Source organism: Molossus molossus, unplaced genomic scaffold (assembly GCF_014108415.1).
Source record: "Molossus molossus isolate mMolMol1 unplaced genomic scaffold, mMolMol1.p scaffold_m16_p_8, whole genome shotgun sequence".
NCBI classification, from domain to species: Eukaryota; Metazoa; Chordata; class Mammalia; order Chiroptera; family Molossidae; genus Molossus; species Molossus molossus.
The window spans coordinates 105437601-105454393 of NW_023425402.1; the positions used below are offsets into that span (position 1 = coordinate 105437601).

The following is a 16793-nucleotide window of genomic DNA, read 5'->3' on the forward strand; positions in this document are numbered from 1 at the left end:
TGAAGTCTTCTACTCGACGGGCAGTGAAGGGCGGCAAGTCCCCCTCCCGGCAGGTGCCCCGTGTGGCGGGGGCGGGGGCGGGGGCGGGGGTGGGGGCGGGGCGGGCCGCGAACGCTCCCGCCGCGAGACGACGCCACCCAGCCCCTGCTCCGCGAGACGCTGGACAAGGGGCTCTGAGGCCGTCCCGTCAAAGGCGCTTCGGCGACGGTCTTCACCGGGGGATGCGTGGCTTCTCGGTACAAGCGAATGTGGGATCGAGCGGCTCCCCAGGTCAGCCGGGGGCGTCCACTTCCGGCTCCCACGAAGTTCGGACAGCGCCCCAACACGGACCCCGTCGGGTGGGGCGGGCTTCTGGTGGGCGGGGGCGGCTGCCCCAGTTGAGCTGTCTTCACGGCTGTCCGCTCGGAGTAGCCGCGAGGCACGAGGGCTGCGGGATGCGCGTCGGGGCCGGAGGGTCCGCGGAGCGGGGGTCCCGGCAGGGGGAGCAGGTGGCGAGCGGGCAGCAGCTCGGGCGGGGACAGGGCGCGAGGGGATGTGGCGGGGCCGCCCCCCCAGGAGCGGGCGGGCGGGCGGGCGTTAACGGCAGGGCGCGAGGGGATGTGGCGGGGGGGGGGGCCCCCCAGGAGCAGGCGGGCGGGCGTGAACAGCAGGGCGCGAGGGCGCGAGGGCGCGAGGCCGCCGCGGAGGCGCCTGCCAGCGGCGCGGGTCACGTGGCGCGGTCACGTGGCGCGGAGCCGGGCCCAACGGCGGCAGCGGCTGAGGGAGGCGGAGACTCGACCGAGACGCGGGGGGAGGAGGCGGCAGGGCTGCTGCAGGCGGAGAGGCGCGGAGGAGCGCGGGCCGCCGCACGGCCGCCTGGAGGTGAGGCGGGGGCTGCTGTCACCAACGCCCTCGGTGCGAGGAGGCGGCGAGCCCGAGCCCGAGCGCCGCCCGGGCGCCCTCCCGAGCCGGGCGCCTGTACCCTCGAGGCGGGCGCAGGGGCCCCGAGCCCCGGCCAGGCCCCTCTGCCGGGCGCGGCGGGGGACGCGGCGGGCGGCCCGGCCAGGAGGGCGGCAGCGCCCCGGGCTGGGCGGGAGGCCGGGGGCCGGGGGCGGCGGGCGGCCGCTCGGGGGTCTCTCCCGAGGGCGCGGGGAAGAGGCTGGCGGCACCCGGACTCCGGGCGGCGCTGGCCACTGGTTAGCTGTTTTCGCCTTTTGTTTCAGCGCATCAGAAAATGGGGCGAAAGAGGAGCTTGGTGTGCGTGTGCGTGTGTGTAAATCAGGAGGCGTTTGGCTTGGAGCCATTTTTTTCTTACTTGTGGAGCCAGAAAATCCCTGAAAACGGTTTCCCCGGGGAGATGGGGCTGTGCTCCTCCCCTTCCTCCCCAGCGTCTGGATGGAGTGGATTTCCCTCGGCCCCTGCCCACCCTCTGGTCCCCCAGTCTGCCCTCCTCCCTCGGCCCCCTTCCTGCCCGCCCACCCCCGTGAAACCCGCGTGAACCCCCGGGCGGGCGGCGGGCGAGCGGGGTGTCTGCAAAGCGGCCCGGTCACCTGTCGTGGCAGCTGCATGGAAATGCTGGCGCTTCTGCTGTCTGGTCTGTGCCGTTTCCTCTGGCACATCGGGAGATTCCGCTCAGCATGCCAACCCTTCCTCTGTTCGCTGCGCTTCAAAACAAAGTGCTTGCTGCTGGGTCTGAAGTTTGACCCGCTTGGACGTGAGCAAGGGAGGGGTGTCTGCTTCTCCCTGTCACATCGCTTCAAGGGTGGAAAGGTGAGGGCCGTCAAGCTTTGTGGAAGGAAATGAGGGTGACCCGGTCCGATTGTGGAGGGATGTGACTTACCTGCTAAATTGCCATAGTGATCAGGAAGTCGTCTAACACTTCTCTCCTTGGGGACAATGAACTCCCCTTGCAGGGAGCTTGTTTCCTGGATTTTTCTATTTGGGGACTCCTCCTCTTGGTATTTTGCAGTAGTTCAGCAGGTTTACTTAAGGCTACCCAGTAGGCAGGTTTTTAAAAAAGCACAGGGAAAGTAATTTATTTCTAAGGGTTTGAAAAATGTAAATATCCCTCTGTGTGTGTGTGTGAGGGGGGAGTTCCTTTCTTCATGCCTCTGTTTCTGTGTCTCGGGTTTCCATTTCTTAGTAGTTGCAGTTTGTTTCTTGCAGGCAAGGCCACTGGGAATGGTGCTGTGGCCCTGGGGAATAGTCACCACCAGCCCCCACAGCACCAGATTGCTAGGGTTGAGGTTGTGATGAATGTGAAGTGACAAGGCACCTTGCACATAGCCAGACTGCAATTAGGAGAGCCACCACGAGTCTCCTGGCTGTCTGGCAGGGCAGTTTGCAAGCCCGTGTCAACATTGTGCAGCGAGGACCTCATAGTTTACTGTTGTGGAAATGAGTATATGAATAAATCGTGAGTAGCCACATCTAGTGTTTAGTTCCTCAATTTAAGACTAGTACTGGATTTGTATGAAAGAATTGTTGGAAGATGTGCATTTTCTTTAAGAATTTTAAGTGCTTTGTCTTAGTAAGGGTTGTGAAAGTAGCAATGTTTTCATATGATGGAGGTGTTGTTGACCTCTAGATTTTGAAGTATGTAATACTGAGTTACAGGGATCATATAGGGAACACATTTTAACACAATGGAGCTTTCAGACATGAGAGCAGAATGGAAAGCCAGGATTGCTTCCTGTGCCTGAGAACTCATAATGTAATATATTTGTTACTATATATTTTAAAAGGACAACTTCATTTATAAAAGACATGTATATTGTATTGAACTTTCTAGTTTTCATATGGAGGTATAAGAGTGGCAGTTTGGTTATTCACATTTATTTCCCCCACCAAAATTCTAAGTAGAAAAAAAATTTCTTTTAACCCATAAAAGGATACTTAGTACATGGAACCTGTTTTATGTTGAACCATCCAACATTGATGCTGAAATCCCAAGTAATGAAAGACCAGTAGAGACGGCAGCCTTCCTTCAGGCTGATTTCAACCTTCTCACTAGATAGTGTATAAGACAGAGGGCAACATGCAGTTTTCTTTTTGGTTTTACTGCAGATTCACTGAGTATTGGTATTCAGGAATGTTTATTGAGTGCCTGCCTTGTGTAATGGCTAAGCTAGGATGTTGTTCTTCATCTTTTCCACTGCATTTACAATATCAATTATAGTCTTTCCTGTTCCCTTCTGTGGATGAAGAAAGATTGAAATGGATTGAGTGGCCCAACTATGCATGTGATTGATTCATCAAATGCATTAAAGATTGGATAAAACTTCTATTAAAATGCTTTGATTTTGATTTAGTTATTGCATTGGTTCCTATTTAGGATTTGTGAAGAAGTTTCAGTATTACCAAAAGCTTTACTGAAATTATATATTTGCCCTTATCGAGATTGCTGAGATTGCAGGGACCGTGCAATTAAAATGTCAAATTTCTTTTAATTTTAACATATTAAATGTACTGAATTTTTTTGTGATAAGATATATATAACCTAAAATTTACCATCTTAATGCCACCTTTTTAAATTTTTAAATCTTCACCTGAGGGCATGCTCAGAAAGAGGAAGGGAGAGATGGAGATAGAGATTGAGAGAGAGAGAGAGAGAAACATCTATGTGAGAGAGAAGCATCGATCCATTGCCTTCCATATGCTTCCTGAGTGGGAATCAAACCTGAAACCTAGGTAGGTATGTGCCCTGACTGGGAATCGAACCCGCAACCTTTTGGTGCTCAGGACAACACTCAACCAACTGAGCCACTCCAGATGGGCACCATCTTAACCATTTTTAAGTGTACAGTTCAGTAGCATTAAGTACATTCATGTTGCTACCATTCATCACCACCATCCATCTCTAGAACCTCATAGAACTGGAATCATAAAGTGCTTGTCCTTTTGTGATTGGCTTAATTTAATATAATGTCTTCAAGGTTTTGTCATGTGTCAGAATTTCCTTTCTTTCTTTCTTTCTTTTTTTTTTTGGTACATGCCCTTAGTGGGAACAGAACCCGGGACTCTCTGGTCCACAGGACAATGCTCCAACCGCTGAGCCAAGCTGGCCAGGGCTGAATTTCCTTTCTTTATAAGGCTGACTAGTAAACCATTGTATGTACATACTGCATTTTTTTTATAAACATTTTAAATTCTAACATTAAATGTTAACAACCATGGTAATCTCATGATGATGAGTTTTCACTGGAATTGATAGATATCTTTGTTTAATTAAAACAGGAAAACAAGTTATTACTTAATGCACAGTTCTTTTTTAAAATAATAGGACCTATGGGGGATAAAACTAACAGGTACGTTATGTCCTTGTTGAGTCCTGTCATTTCCCTATGGATAGTGACATATAATACATCTTTCTGAAATCTGTGGCTTATGCCGATGACATTTTTGTTTCCTGGATGATGTGATAATGGTGGTATATTTTGCTGTATGGAAGAGTATATAGGGCTCACCCTGAGGTATAATATAGATTGTATTGTAAGGGTGGGAATAATATCTAATTATTTCCCTGTATTTACCACTTCCCCAAATCATAAGTTAGTTCCCTAGCATCCTCTTATGGTGATGGATGAGGGTTTTTTCCTTTTGTGTGTATATATCTTATGAACTCCTCTATTAGCATATGTGTTTCATTCCATTTCAGTTATCCTTTTTTTAAAATTTATTAATTTTTTTTTAATCCTCACCCAAGGATATTTTTTCATTTATCCTTAGATAGTGTGGGGATGTGGGGGGATAGGAGCATCGATTTGTTGTTGGACTTATTTATGCATTTATTAGTTGCTTCTTGTATTTGCCCTGACTGGAGATCGAACCTGCAACCTTGATATATTGTGGTGATGCTCTAACCAACTGAACTACCCAGCCAGGGCTCAGTTATTGTCCTTTTGATGCTCAAATTGTCCTGTCTTTTGGCAGATAGGCTTATTCAGGTTGACTTCAAGTCCTTATGGCATGTTTCTAGTAATCTATGATAGCTTCCTTGCTTTCTAGTATGACAAGATGTTTCAGGCTCATCCTGTACCATTCCTGTTCCAGATTTAGAGTCAGAACAGACCAATTTGTAAAAGAAAAAAAAAGGGGGGAAAATGACCAACAAACACATTAAAATAGTCAATTTCACTAGTAATGAAAGAAATGAAATGAAAATCAAATATAATGTACTATTTGTTGTAGATTGAATGTGTCTTCCCCAAATTCACACATTGAAGCTTTTTACCCAAGTGTGATAGTGTTTGTAGATGGGGCCTTTGGGTGGTAATTAAGTTAGGTGAGGTCATGAGGGTAGAGCCCTTAAGATCCCTTATGAAGGGACTAGTGACCTTATAAGAATAGATACACAAGAGAGCTTGCAAACCCCCCATCACCTCCCCCCGCACCAGGTCATGCACAAAGAAGAGGTGTGAGCACATAGCCAGCTGGCAGCTGCCTCAAGCTGAGAGGAGAGGCCTCAGAATGAAACCTACATGTTGGCTTCTTAATCTTGGACTTCTCTGCTTCCAGAATTGTGAGAAATGAATTTCTGTTGCTGAAGCCACTCGTGTCTGTGGTGTTTGTTATGGCAACCCAAGCCAAAGAAGACACCATTTTTCCTTTCCTTCTTTTTTTATCCTCACCTGAGGACATTTTTCCATTTTTTGTTCAGATAGAGTTGGGAGGGAGGGAGGAAGGGAGGGAGAGAGAGAAAGAGAGAGAGAGAGAGAGAGAAAGAAACATCGATGTGAAAGGGACACATCAAGTGGTTGCCACCTGCACAGCCCAACTAGGGCCGGGGACAAACTGCAGCCGAGGTATGTGCCCTTTGTGGGAACCAAACCCGAGTCTCTCTGGACCACAGGCCAACGCTCCAACCGCTGAGCCAAACCGGCCAGGGCTCCTTTCCTTTTTTTAAAATTGTGGACACTATTACAGATGTCCCCCATTCCCCTCCCACCTTGTCTACTTCTACCTATCCCTAGCCCCCAGCCCAGACACCACATTGCTGTCTATGTCCATGGGCTTTGCATATATGCACATGTGTTCTTTGGCTAATTTCTTCCAGTCCCCCCCATTCTCCTCCCCTCTGAGATCTATTAGTCTGTTTCATGTATCCATGCCTCTGGTTCTGTTTTGTTAATCAGTTTATTTTGTTCATTAGGTTCTACATATAAGTGAGATCATATGGTATTTATCTTTCTCTGACTGGCTTATGTTGCTTAGCATAATAATTTTAAGGTCCATCCATCCTGTCACAAAAGGTAACAGTGCCTTCTTTTTTATAGCCTCATAGTGTTCCCTATATAAATAGCCTCATAGTATTCCACTGATGTAAATGTACCACATCGTTTTTATCCACTCATTTCCTGATGGGCACTTGGGCTGTTTCCAGATCTTGGTTATTGTAAATAACGCTGCTATGAACATAGGGATGTATATATTCTTTCTGATTTGGGTTTCGGGATTCTTAGGATTGACTCCCAGAAGTGGGATCACTGGGTCAAACAGCAGTTTCATTTTTAATTTTTTGAGGAAAAATCATACTGTTATCCACAGTCACTGCACCAGTCTGTATCTCTACCAGCATTGTATTAGGGTTCCCTTTTCTCCACATCCTCACCAGCACTTTTTTTTTTTTTTTTAAATCCTCACCTGAGGACATTTTTGCATTCATCGTCAGATAGAACAGGAGGGAGAGAGGGGGGAAGAGAAAGAGAGAAACATTGATGTGAGAGAGACACATCGATTGGTTGCCACCCACACAACCTCAACTGGGGCTGGGGACAAACCACAACTGAGGTACGTGCCCCTAGTGGGTACCGAACCCAGGACTCTCTGGTCCGCAGGCCAACGCTCTAACCGCTGAGCCAAACCGGCCAGGGCTCATCAGCACTTTTTTGTTGATTTATTTATTGTAGCCATTCTGGCAGATGTGAGGTGATACCTTATTGTAGTTTTAATTTGCATGTTTCTGATGACTAGTGACATGTTGAGCATTTTTTCTTATGTCTTTTGGCCATCTGTATGTCTTCTTTGAAGAAGTGTCTATTCAGGTCCTTTGCCTATTTAAAAAAAAAAGTTTTTTTTTATTGATTTTTTTTTTAGAGAGAGGAAGGGAGACAGAGATAGAAACATTGATGTGAGCCCTGACCGGTTTTGCTTAGTGGTTAGAGCATCGGCCTGCGGTCCAGAGAGACCTGGGTTTGGTTCCCATTAAGGGCACGTACCTTGGTTGCGGTTTGTCCCCGGCCCTGGTTGGGTCATGTGGGAGTCAGCTACTCAGTGTGTCCCTTTCACGTTGATGTTTCTCTCTCTCTCTCTCTCTTCCTCTCTCTCCTTCCCACTCTATCTGAACAAAAAATGGAAAAATGTCTTCGGGTGAGGATAAAAAAAACAACATTGGTGTGAGAGAGAAATATCCATTGGCTGCCTCCAGCACGCCCCCTACTGAGGATCGAGCCTGCAACTCGGGTATGTGCCCTGACCAGGAATTGAACTGGGATCTCTCAGTCTGTGGGATGATGCTCAATCCACTGAGCTACACTGGGGCCGGGCTCTTTGCCTATTTTTCAATTGGATTGTTTGTCTTCCTAGTGTTGAGTTTTATAAGTTCTTTATATATTTTTGGAAATGAACTCCTTATCAAATATCATTGGCAAATATGTTCTCCCATACAGTGGGTTCCCTTTTTATTGTGTTGGTTTCTTTTGCTGTGCAGAAGCTTTTTAGTTTGATGTAGTCCCATTTGTTTATTTTTTCCTTTGTTTCCCTTGCCCTAGGAGATAGATTGGCAAAAATGTTGCTATGCAAGATGTCAGAAATTTTACTGCCTGTTTTTTCTTTTAGGATTTTTCTGGTTTCATGACTTACGTTAAAGTCTTTTTTTTTTAAATATTTTTTTTCCATATTGATTTTTAGAGGAAAGGAGAAGGAGAGAGAGAGATAGAAACTTTGATGAGAGTGAACATCGATTGGCTGCCTCCTGCATGCCCCCCACTGGGGATTGGGCCACAGCCTGAGCATGTGCCCTGACTGGGAATCGAACCGGTGACCTCTTAGTGCATGAGTCAGTGCTCAACCACTGAGCTACACCAGCCGGGGCTGGGGACAAACCAAAACCGAGGTACGTGCCTTTAGCAGGAACCCAACCTGGGACTCTCTGGTCCTCAGGCCGATTCTTTTTTTGTTTTGTTTTGTTCAGGTAGAGTGGGAGGGAGAGAGAGGAACAGAGAGAGAGAGAGAAACATCGATGTGAAAGGAACACATCGAGTGGCTGCCACCCGCACAACCGACCAGGGCTGGGGACAAACTGCAACCGAGGTACGCGCCCTTAGCGGGAACCGAACCCGGGTCTCTCAGGACCGCAGGCCGACGCTCTAACCGCTGAGCCAAATCGGCCAGGGCCTCAGGCCGATTCTCTAACCACCGACCCAAACCGGCCAGGGCTACACTTTGAGTTTATTGTGTATAGTGTAAGTTGTAAGTTGGTGGTCTAGTTGTTTTTTGTTTTTTTTTTAACATGTACCTGTCCAGTTTTCCAATACCATTTATTGAAGAGACTGTTTTTACTCCATTGTATGCTCTTTCCTCCTTTGTGAAATATTAATTGACCATAAAGGTGTGAGTTGATTTCTGGGCTCCCTATTCAGTTCCATTGATTTGTATGCCTGTTCTTGTGCCAGTATCTGGCTGTTTTAATTACAGTGGCTTTGTAGGATAGTTTGATATCCTGTATTGTGATCCCTCCAACTTTGTTCTTTCTCAAGATTGCTGGGGCTATTTAGGGTATTTTTTGGTTCCATATAAATTTTTGGAATATTTGTTCTAGATCTATGAAATATGCCATTGGTATTTTAATAGAAATTGTGTTGTATCTATAAACACTTTAATGAAATTAATTCTGCCAATCCATGAACACGGTATATGCTTCCGCTTGTTTGTATCTTTCCGTATTTCTTTCTTCAGTGTCCTATAGTTTTCTAAGTACAGATCTTTTGCCTCCTTAATTAAGTTTATTCCTAGGTACCTTACCTTTGTTGTTGTTGTTGTTGTTACAGTGGTAAATGGAATTGTTTTTTTAGTTTCTCTTTTTGGGAGTTCATTAATTGGTATATAAAAATGCCACCAACTTCTAGATATCCATGACATAATTTTTCAAATATTATATTTGTAATATAATTTAGATTTGATTTAGACCTTAATGGTTGTGAAACAATTTGATGAAGCTTAATACAAAGTTGTTCTAAAAAATTGTTTTTCTTTCTCTCTTTAAAGAATAGTTTATTGGCCCTGGCCAGTTTGGCTCAGTGGTTAGAGCGTCGGCCTGCGGTCCGGAGAGACCCGGGTTCGGTTCCCGCTAAGGGCACGTACTTCGGTTGCGGTTTGTCCTCGGCCCTGGTTGGTCGTGCGGGTGGCAGCCACTCGATGTGTCCCTTCACGTCGATGTTTCTCTCTCTCTCTCCCTTCCTCTCTCTCCCTCCCACTCTATCTGTACAAAAAATGGAAAAAAATATCCTCGGGTGAGGATTAAAAAAAAAAGAATAGTTTATTGATTTTTTATATTTATTGTTGAATGTATTATAGATGTTCCTCATTTTTCCCCCACTGACCCCCTCCTCCCCACTCCCGCCCGCCCTCCTGCCTTTTCCCACACTGTTGTCTGTGTCCATTGGTTATGCATATAAGATCAAGGTACTTTCATTGCATGCCACCATTGAAATAATGACATGGATCAAAAGATGCCCATGATATATTATTAAGTAAAAAAGGGAGGTTACAGAACTGTAGGCATAGCATTTACATATAGTATAGACATAGCAAATGCTGAACAACTAGGCTTTGGTGGCCAATATCCAGGTCTGCAAGGATCCAGGCTTCAGGAACCATCTAATGGAAAGTCTGGTTCAGTTGCCATGGTCTCATTCTCATGTCATAAGATGCAGTTTTCCTGGAGAAAGAGTATGATTGGCCTAGTTCTGGTAATTTGCCCACCCTTTGGCCGTGTGTGTTTGTGTGTGTGTGTGTGTGTGTGTGTGTGTGTGTGTGTAGAATTGCTCTTCATTGACAGTCCCACAAAGTCCATGTGGAATGGAGGAGGAGTCATTAAGAGAGTTGGGGGTGCTTTTAACTAAAGAAAGGGAAGACAAGGAGAGAGATGCCTACTACATATTCAGTAAAAATTAAATTCTTTGCTCAGAAATGTGGAATCAATTACTGCATCTTTGTAAATTACTACAAACTGATAAATTTGGGATTTCTTTTCCATTTAACATCTCTTTTTGGCACGTTACGACCTAGACCAGTAGGTTGACTCTGTTTGGCTCCTTGCTTTCATAGAAAATGATGGGTTAAAATTAAAATTTTGGAGTATTCATGGATTTAAAAAAATTATGATGTTTTCCCCTTTAAATATGGTTAATTCAGAATCAAAATCTATTCCTCTGATGTCAGTAAATAGGAATAGAAGTCTGTGTGTGGGTGAAGGATATCCACTCTTAAGAGAAAGAGTATTTTAAGAACAGAATTGAAAAGTAGTCTTTACGGAAAGCCTCCAAAAGTAATGGTATAGTAGGTTGTAGAGTGTAGAAAATTATTCTGTAGGTGTGCAGAGGTTCTGTGCTGAAAATATAATTATCGGAACATCTTTCTCCCTGTTATTATTTTTAATCAAATGCACAATTAGAGTCAAAATGGATGTGAAAGAACTTTGAGAAAGATAACACACTATAATTTAAGATACTAATTTCTCACTTTTTAAAATTTAAAGACTCAATTTAGACCTTAATGAATGTGAAAGGATTTAGAAATGCATAATATAAGGTATTATGTTGTTACAATTATTTCCGTTAGTCCTTCTTTTGGTAGTCTTACTACTTGGACACTTTCTCCTAGTTTGGAATGGGTATTGTAGAACCATTGGGTTAAAGAATTTGTTGTATCAGATCTATTCATGTCTAGTTAGGGCTAAGAAGTTGGCCTTTTTAATGAATAATTTTTATGACAGAAGTCTAACCATTACTTTTAAGTCTCAGCTGTTGATCCAGCTAGTTACTGGCTGGAACTTTTAAATCTGCTGTCAGAAACTGTTGCTCAGTGATTTCAAGTTCCACTTAAATGTTGTAGACAACTTTACTGGGTTCAAAATTTTCTCATCCTACTGAATGTTTCTTTTACCAGTTTCTTGCGAAAGACAAAAGCAAAGATTAGTTTAACCACGAGGCAGTTACTTCCGATTGGTGTGTGTGTGTATAATTTTCAGTCTCTGGCAGGGAGAATCAAGAGTTTTGTGTAGATGATTGGCAAGTTTGGCTCAGCGGTTAAAGCATCAGCCTGCAGACCTAAGGGTCACGGATTCAATTCCCAGTCAAGCGCACATACCTGGGTTGTAGGTTTGATCCCTAGCCCCCCCCCCCCCCCCTGAGGTCCTCTGGGAGGCAACCTATTGAAGTGTTTCTCTCACATTCTCTCTCTCTCTCTGTCTGTTCCCCCCCCCCCCCCCGTTCTTCCTTCACTCTATCTAAAAATCAATGGAAAGATTTTCTCAGGTGAGGATTAACCAAAAAAAAAAAAAAAAAGTGTAGAAAACTATTTCAGTTCCATGTTACTGTCCCCCTACATTTCTTTCCTTCATCTTTGGCTAGTAAGAGTATACATTATTGCCCTAGGGAGACACATGAACACATGGCATTGTTTATTGATCCTTATGATAAACAGTAGTTCCAGTTAGAACTAGGACAGTTTTATTTTTTTATTTTTATTTTTTTTATCCTCACCCGAGGATATTTCTCCATTTTTTGTTCAGATAGAGTGGGAGGGAGGGAGGGAGGGAGGGAGGGAGGGAGAGAGAGAGAGAGAGAGAGAGAGAGAGAGAGAGAGAGAGAGAGAGAGAGAGAAAGAGAGAAAGAGAAACATCGACGTGAAAGGGACACATCGAGTGGCTGCCACCTGCACGACCAACCAGGGCCGGGGACAAACTGCAACTGAGGTATGTGCCCTTAGCGGGAACTGAACCCGGGTCTCTCTGCACCGCAGGCCAACGCTCTAACCGCTAAGCCAAACCGGCCAGAGCAGGACAGTTTTAATATTCATAAAAAGTTGATGAGTAGTGATGTTACCATATGCCGAGACTATACAGGATTGTCTTCTAACATAAGCAGTTTCTTAAGTTTCAGACAACCCTCTTAGCCACAAAACTAGATGAACAAATTCAACTCCAATGGTTAGAATATCAAAACATGCGTCATAAGAAGTTAGCTTATGCTGTATATGAAAACCCTCGTCAGCCAAAGCTAGGTGGGCAGAGTTGTGTTTCAAATTGTTAAATCATCAGAAAGTTTAACTGTGTGTTAACATTTGTCAGGTTAGAGAAGAATGCCTTCAGAAAGTCATATCTGGATTTAATTTATCTTAGCGAAATAAGTTTAAGCAGGATGGGTCATGGGGACAGCAGATGGATGAATGTGGTTAAAACTCAGGTCATGTTTTCCAGTGCTTACCAGTAGTTTGAACGGTCTTCATTTTTGTTCTTGTCATCTTTTCTCATGAAATGAGAGACTCAGTTTTGTGTTTCCTATGTAAGAAGTTAACTTTTCTGGTCTGGCTGGTGTGGCTCAGTGGTTGAGCGTCGACCCATGCACCAAGATGTCACCAGTTCGATTCCCGGTCAGGGCACATGCCCAGGTTGTGGGCCCGATCCCCAGGGGGATCATGTAGGAGGCGACCAATTGATGTTCTCTCTCATCGATGTTTCTATCTCTCTCTCCCTCTCCCTTCTTCTCTCTCTAAAATCAATAAAACAAGTTTTAAAAAAAAGAAAAGTTAACTTTTCTGAATTAATTTTCTAGTGTCTGAATAATGAAATAAATTCTGTAATATTTGAAATGCTTGGAATAAAACACAAAAATTCTTAGCAAAAGATAGAAAGCTCACCGTTTTCTTATATTATTCCATTAGTAGTAATTTTTAACACTGTGACAGAAGTGAGAATGCAAGTGGCACACATACTGTTTTGTCTCCTTACCCGGCTTTGATTCTAAGGGACTTGGAAATAAATTAGGTAGCATAGGATTGGGGTACTGCCCAGAATCTATCCATTACAGCTTACCAGAGCATCAGTTCCCAGCCTTTTTGGTTTATGGCATCCTATTTATGTTTGATTTTGTATCTCCCTTCTCCTCACCATTCTAATGGCTATAACAGCCAGGACATTGTTATCAGTGGAAAGAAAGCAAAGTGCTAATGTATGAAAGTCCAAAAATAATTGCTATAATTAAATATTACATAATTATGTCAACCTTTAATTTTAACTAATCACTATCAAACCTTTTCTGGACCATTAACAAGCTGCATGATTACATTACTATATGGTATAGATTTATTTACATTTTTTTTTTTTTTTTTATCCTCACCTGAGGATATTTTCCATTTTTTTGTACAGATAGAGTGGGAGGGAGAGAGAGAGGAAGGGAGAGAGAGAGAAACATCGACGTGAAGGGACACATCGAGTGGCTGCCACCCGCACAACCAACCAGGGCCGGGGACAAACTGCAACCGAGGTACGTGCCCTTAGCGGGAACCGAACCCGGGTCTCTCCGGACCGCAGGCCGACGCTCTAACCGCTGAGCCAAACCGGCCAGGGCGATTTATTTACATTTTTGATCAGTTAAAATTCATGTTGTTTTGAAAAATCTTGTGTAGTATAGTGAATTGGATTTGTATCTTACGTGTATTTATGTGCAAGAAATGTGATGGAGAAACATTAAATACCATTATAAGTCCCTCCAGGTAGGCTAAAAAATGTGTCTTTTTACAGAGGTAGATTATAGAAGCAACAGTATAAAGTGTTTTGAAGCCAGACTCTGAGAATTTATTGTAAATTGTGAATAAGTAGAGAAGACTCAAGGTTGACTGATGGTTCGGAAATGGTGTGGGTATCGTGTTTAATTCTGAGAGCCATGGGATATCACAGTGTCTTCCCTTTCTTAGCTTTCTGTGTTTTGCAAATAACTATAGTCTCCTTGGCTGACTCATGGTCATAGAAATGGAATCTCTTTGGCCATCCTTTGCCTGTGTCAGGTGGTGGAGTTCTCTCTTTCACATGACACAGAAGAATGTGCGTGTGCTTGGCTTTGGGGAATTCATCTGTTTCTCTGGTGTTTATAAGACAGCCATAACTTTTTGTGGGAAATAGGGTAAGCACTGTCATGTGAAAGTTACCAATAATCTCTTGGGGTCATTTTAAACCAAGTACTTCAACCTTTTAATTTCAGCCACTTATTACCAAGCCTTTTACTAGATTGTTAATGACTAGCAAAATTGGTTTGAGTTGAACCTCTTTTGGTGCCAATGAGAGGTAAAGTGGACCCAAGGTGAGTGTCTGAAGGAGGTGTTCTAGGGAGTCTGGACTCATTCACAAATTAGATCATGAATGAGCTTCTAGAAGTTAAGATTAGGTTTAATTCCTTTCTCTTCATTTTGTGTCTATCTGGTCTTAAGTACTGTCTGTTACTACATAATGTTATTTTGAGAAGTGAAGTATCTTGTAGCATAGGAAATTCCTGGTAAGTAAGGCAATAGAAATCTGCCTAATTTTATGGAAGAAGATAGTTAATCAACTGAGATGCAAGCTTTTAGCTACTGAATTTTTAGACCCATGGTTTTTTATCATGGTTACACTATTCTGTGTGAAAAATATTTGTTTCTTGGCTTCCATATCATTTTATGTGTGATGCTTCAATGTCACATGAGATTTACAACTGCTTTTTAGTCCTCACCCGAGGACACTTTTGCATTTATCTTCAGATAGAGTGGGAAGGAGAGAGGGAGGAAGAGAGAGAGAGAAATATCGATGTGAAAGAGACACATTGAGTGACTACCACCCACACGATCCCAACTGGGCCCAGGGACAAACTGCAACTGAGGTACATGCCCTTAGCGGGAACCAAACCTGGGACTCTCCAATCCGCGGTCCAACTCTCTAACTGCGAAGCCAAACCAGTCAGGGTTTAATTTTTAATATAATATAACTAATATTAATTCTTAATATGATTCTAACTCTGACTTCATATAAACTATCTGTAAATGGGAACATCTTGAATGAAGTATATTCTCTCTTCAGATTCTCTGATCCCCTTCTAAATTTAAAAGCACAGAAATAACAAAAACCAGAACATTACTAAGATAGGTTGATTCTAACATAAACTACTAACTGAGGTAGATGTAAATGTATTTTATTTTAAAAGCTGCTTTTTCCAATCCATTGTACTCATATTAGCAAAAGATATGCAGTTTAGGAGCAAAAATGATTAAATAAGGAAATTGGGGTAAATTCACCAGTCAAATTCAAGATATGTTCAAAAACTAGTTGCTTTAGGGATGATAAATATTGCTTTCTAACCTGATATTCCTAAAGTGCTGAGTACTTTTTCCTTATTTGATTTTTTAAATCCTCCCCCGAGGATATTTTCCCCTTTATCTTCAGACAGACTGGGAAGGAGGGGGAGAGAGACATCAATGTGAGAGAGACACATCAATTGGTTGCCTCTCACACAACCCCAACCAGGGCCAGGGACCAAACCACAACCGAGGTACATGCCTTGACTGGAATCAAACCCGTGACTCTTTGGTCAGAAGGCAGACACTCTAACCACTGAGCAAAACCAGCCAGGGAATCCGTATCTGATTTTAATATGAAGCTCCTAGGCTTATTCTCAAACCCCCATATTTCATCCTTAATCTGAACTCATTTCTTAAATTTACTTTTGAAGGTGAATTATGCAGAAACATTCTTAGTGTTTGATGACACTTGTAAACCCCCACCAATGAAAGTACTTTATTATTACATGAATAACTATTTTATTTCCTCAATACAAACACTAAATGATCCCCCCCCCCCCAATAAAAATTTGCTTTTTGTTTGAGTGGGCGAGTCTCTTTGGAAATCCAGGTAAATGATGCTCCAGGTGGGAGGTGACTCCCCACCTGTGGCGAATGCTTTTCTGCTTCCTTTTTTCTGTCCACCCAGTTGACTGGTACAGATTGCTATGATCTCTTCTCCTCCATGGATTGCTCTCCCATCTCTACCCTTGCCTTAAGTGGAGACAGATGAACTGAAGTAAGAGGCAGGGAGGCCAGGCAGAAAGTTAGGTAGAATAGAAGCCATGTTGGTGGCTTCATGCCTACACTGCCTTATCAAGATGGTTAGCAGGCAGACCTTAGATACCTCTGCACTTACTATCTTCAGGCTTCACAACTCAGTCATTAATATGAGTTGGTTGGGCTGGGCTTTTCCATTGGTAACCAGTAGCTTCTACTCATGTATTCAAATCTGCCTCCCTCTTCTCACTGAAAACATTTTAAACTTTCTTGGTTTTTTTTTATCCTCACCCGAGGGCATCCTTGCATTTATCTCCAGATTGAGCGGGAGGGAGAGAGGAAGAAAGAGAGAATCATCGAGTGGTTGCCACCCGCACGACCTAACCGAGGCTGGGGACAAACTGCAACCGAGGTACGTGCCCTTAGTGGGAACCGAACCTGAGACTCTGGTCCACGGGCTGACGCTCCAACTGCTGAGCCAAACTGGCCAGGGCACTTTTAAACTTTCTTAACCTTTTCTGTCTTGGACACTGCTCCTTCCATGTAGAGAGCAGTGAGTGTGATTGCTGTGCATGCCTGAGGAAGAGACATCGGTTAGTGAAGGAGCAGGGAAGAGGACCCTGGTTTTGGTTTTCTACAGACCTGTAAGCAGTTTCTGTAGAGTTCTAGTCCATCCCAACTATTAGAATCAATAGAGCATACTGGAGAGCCTACAACCAAGTCACAAGTAA

At 43.9% G+C, this 16793-nt stretch overlaps 1 protein-coding gene across 1 annotated transcript in view; it reads left to right on the forward strand.

Moving 5' to 3' along the window:
- Window positions 1–816: 816 nt before the first annotated feature.
- Window positions 817–16793, forward strand: part of TULP4 (TUB like protein 4) — a 241134-nt gene continuing 225157 nt past the window's right edge. Inside the window, exon 1 of the mRNA XM_036247847.1 lies at window positions 817–861. The gene's annotated coding sequence lies outside the window, so the exon portion shown is untranslated. The remainder of the gene's footprint in view (window positions 862–16793) is intronic.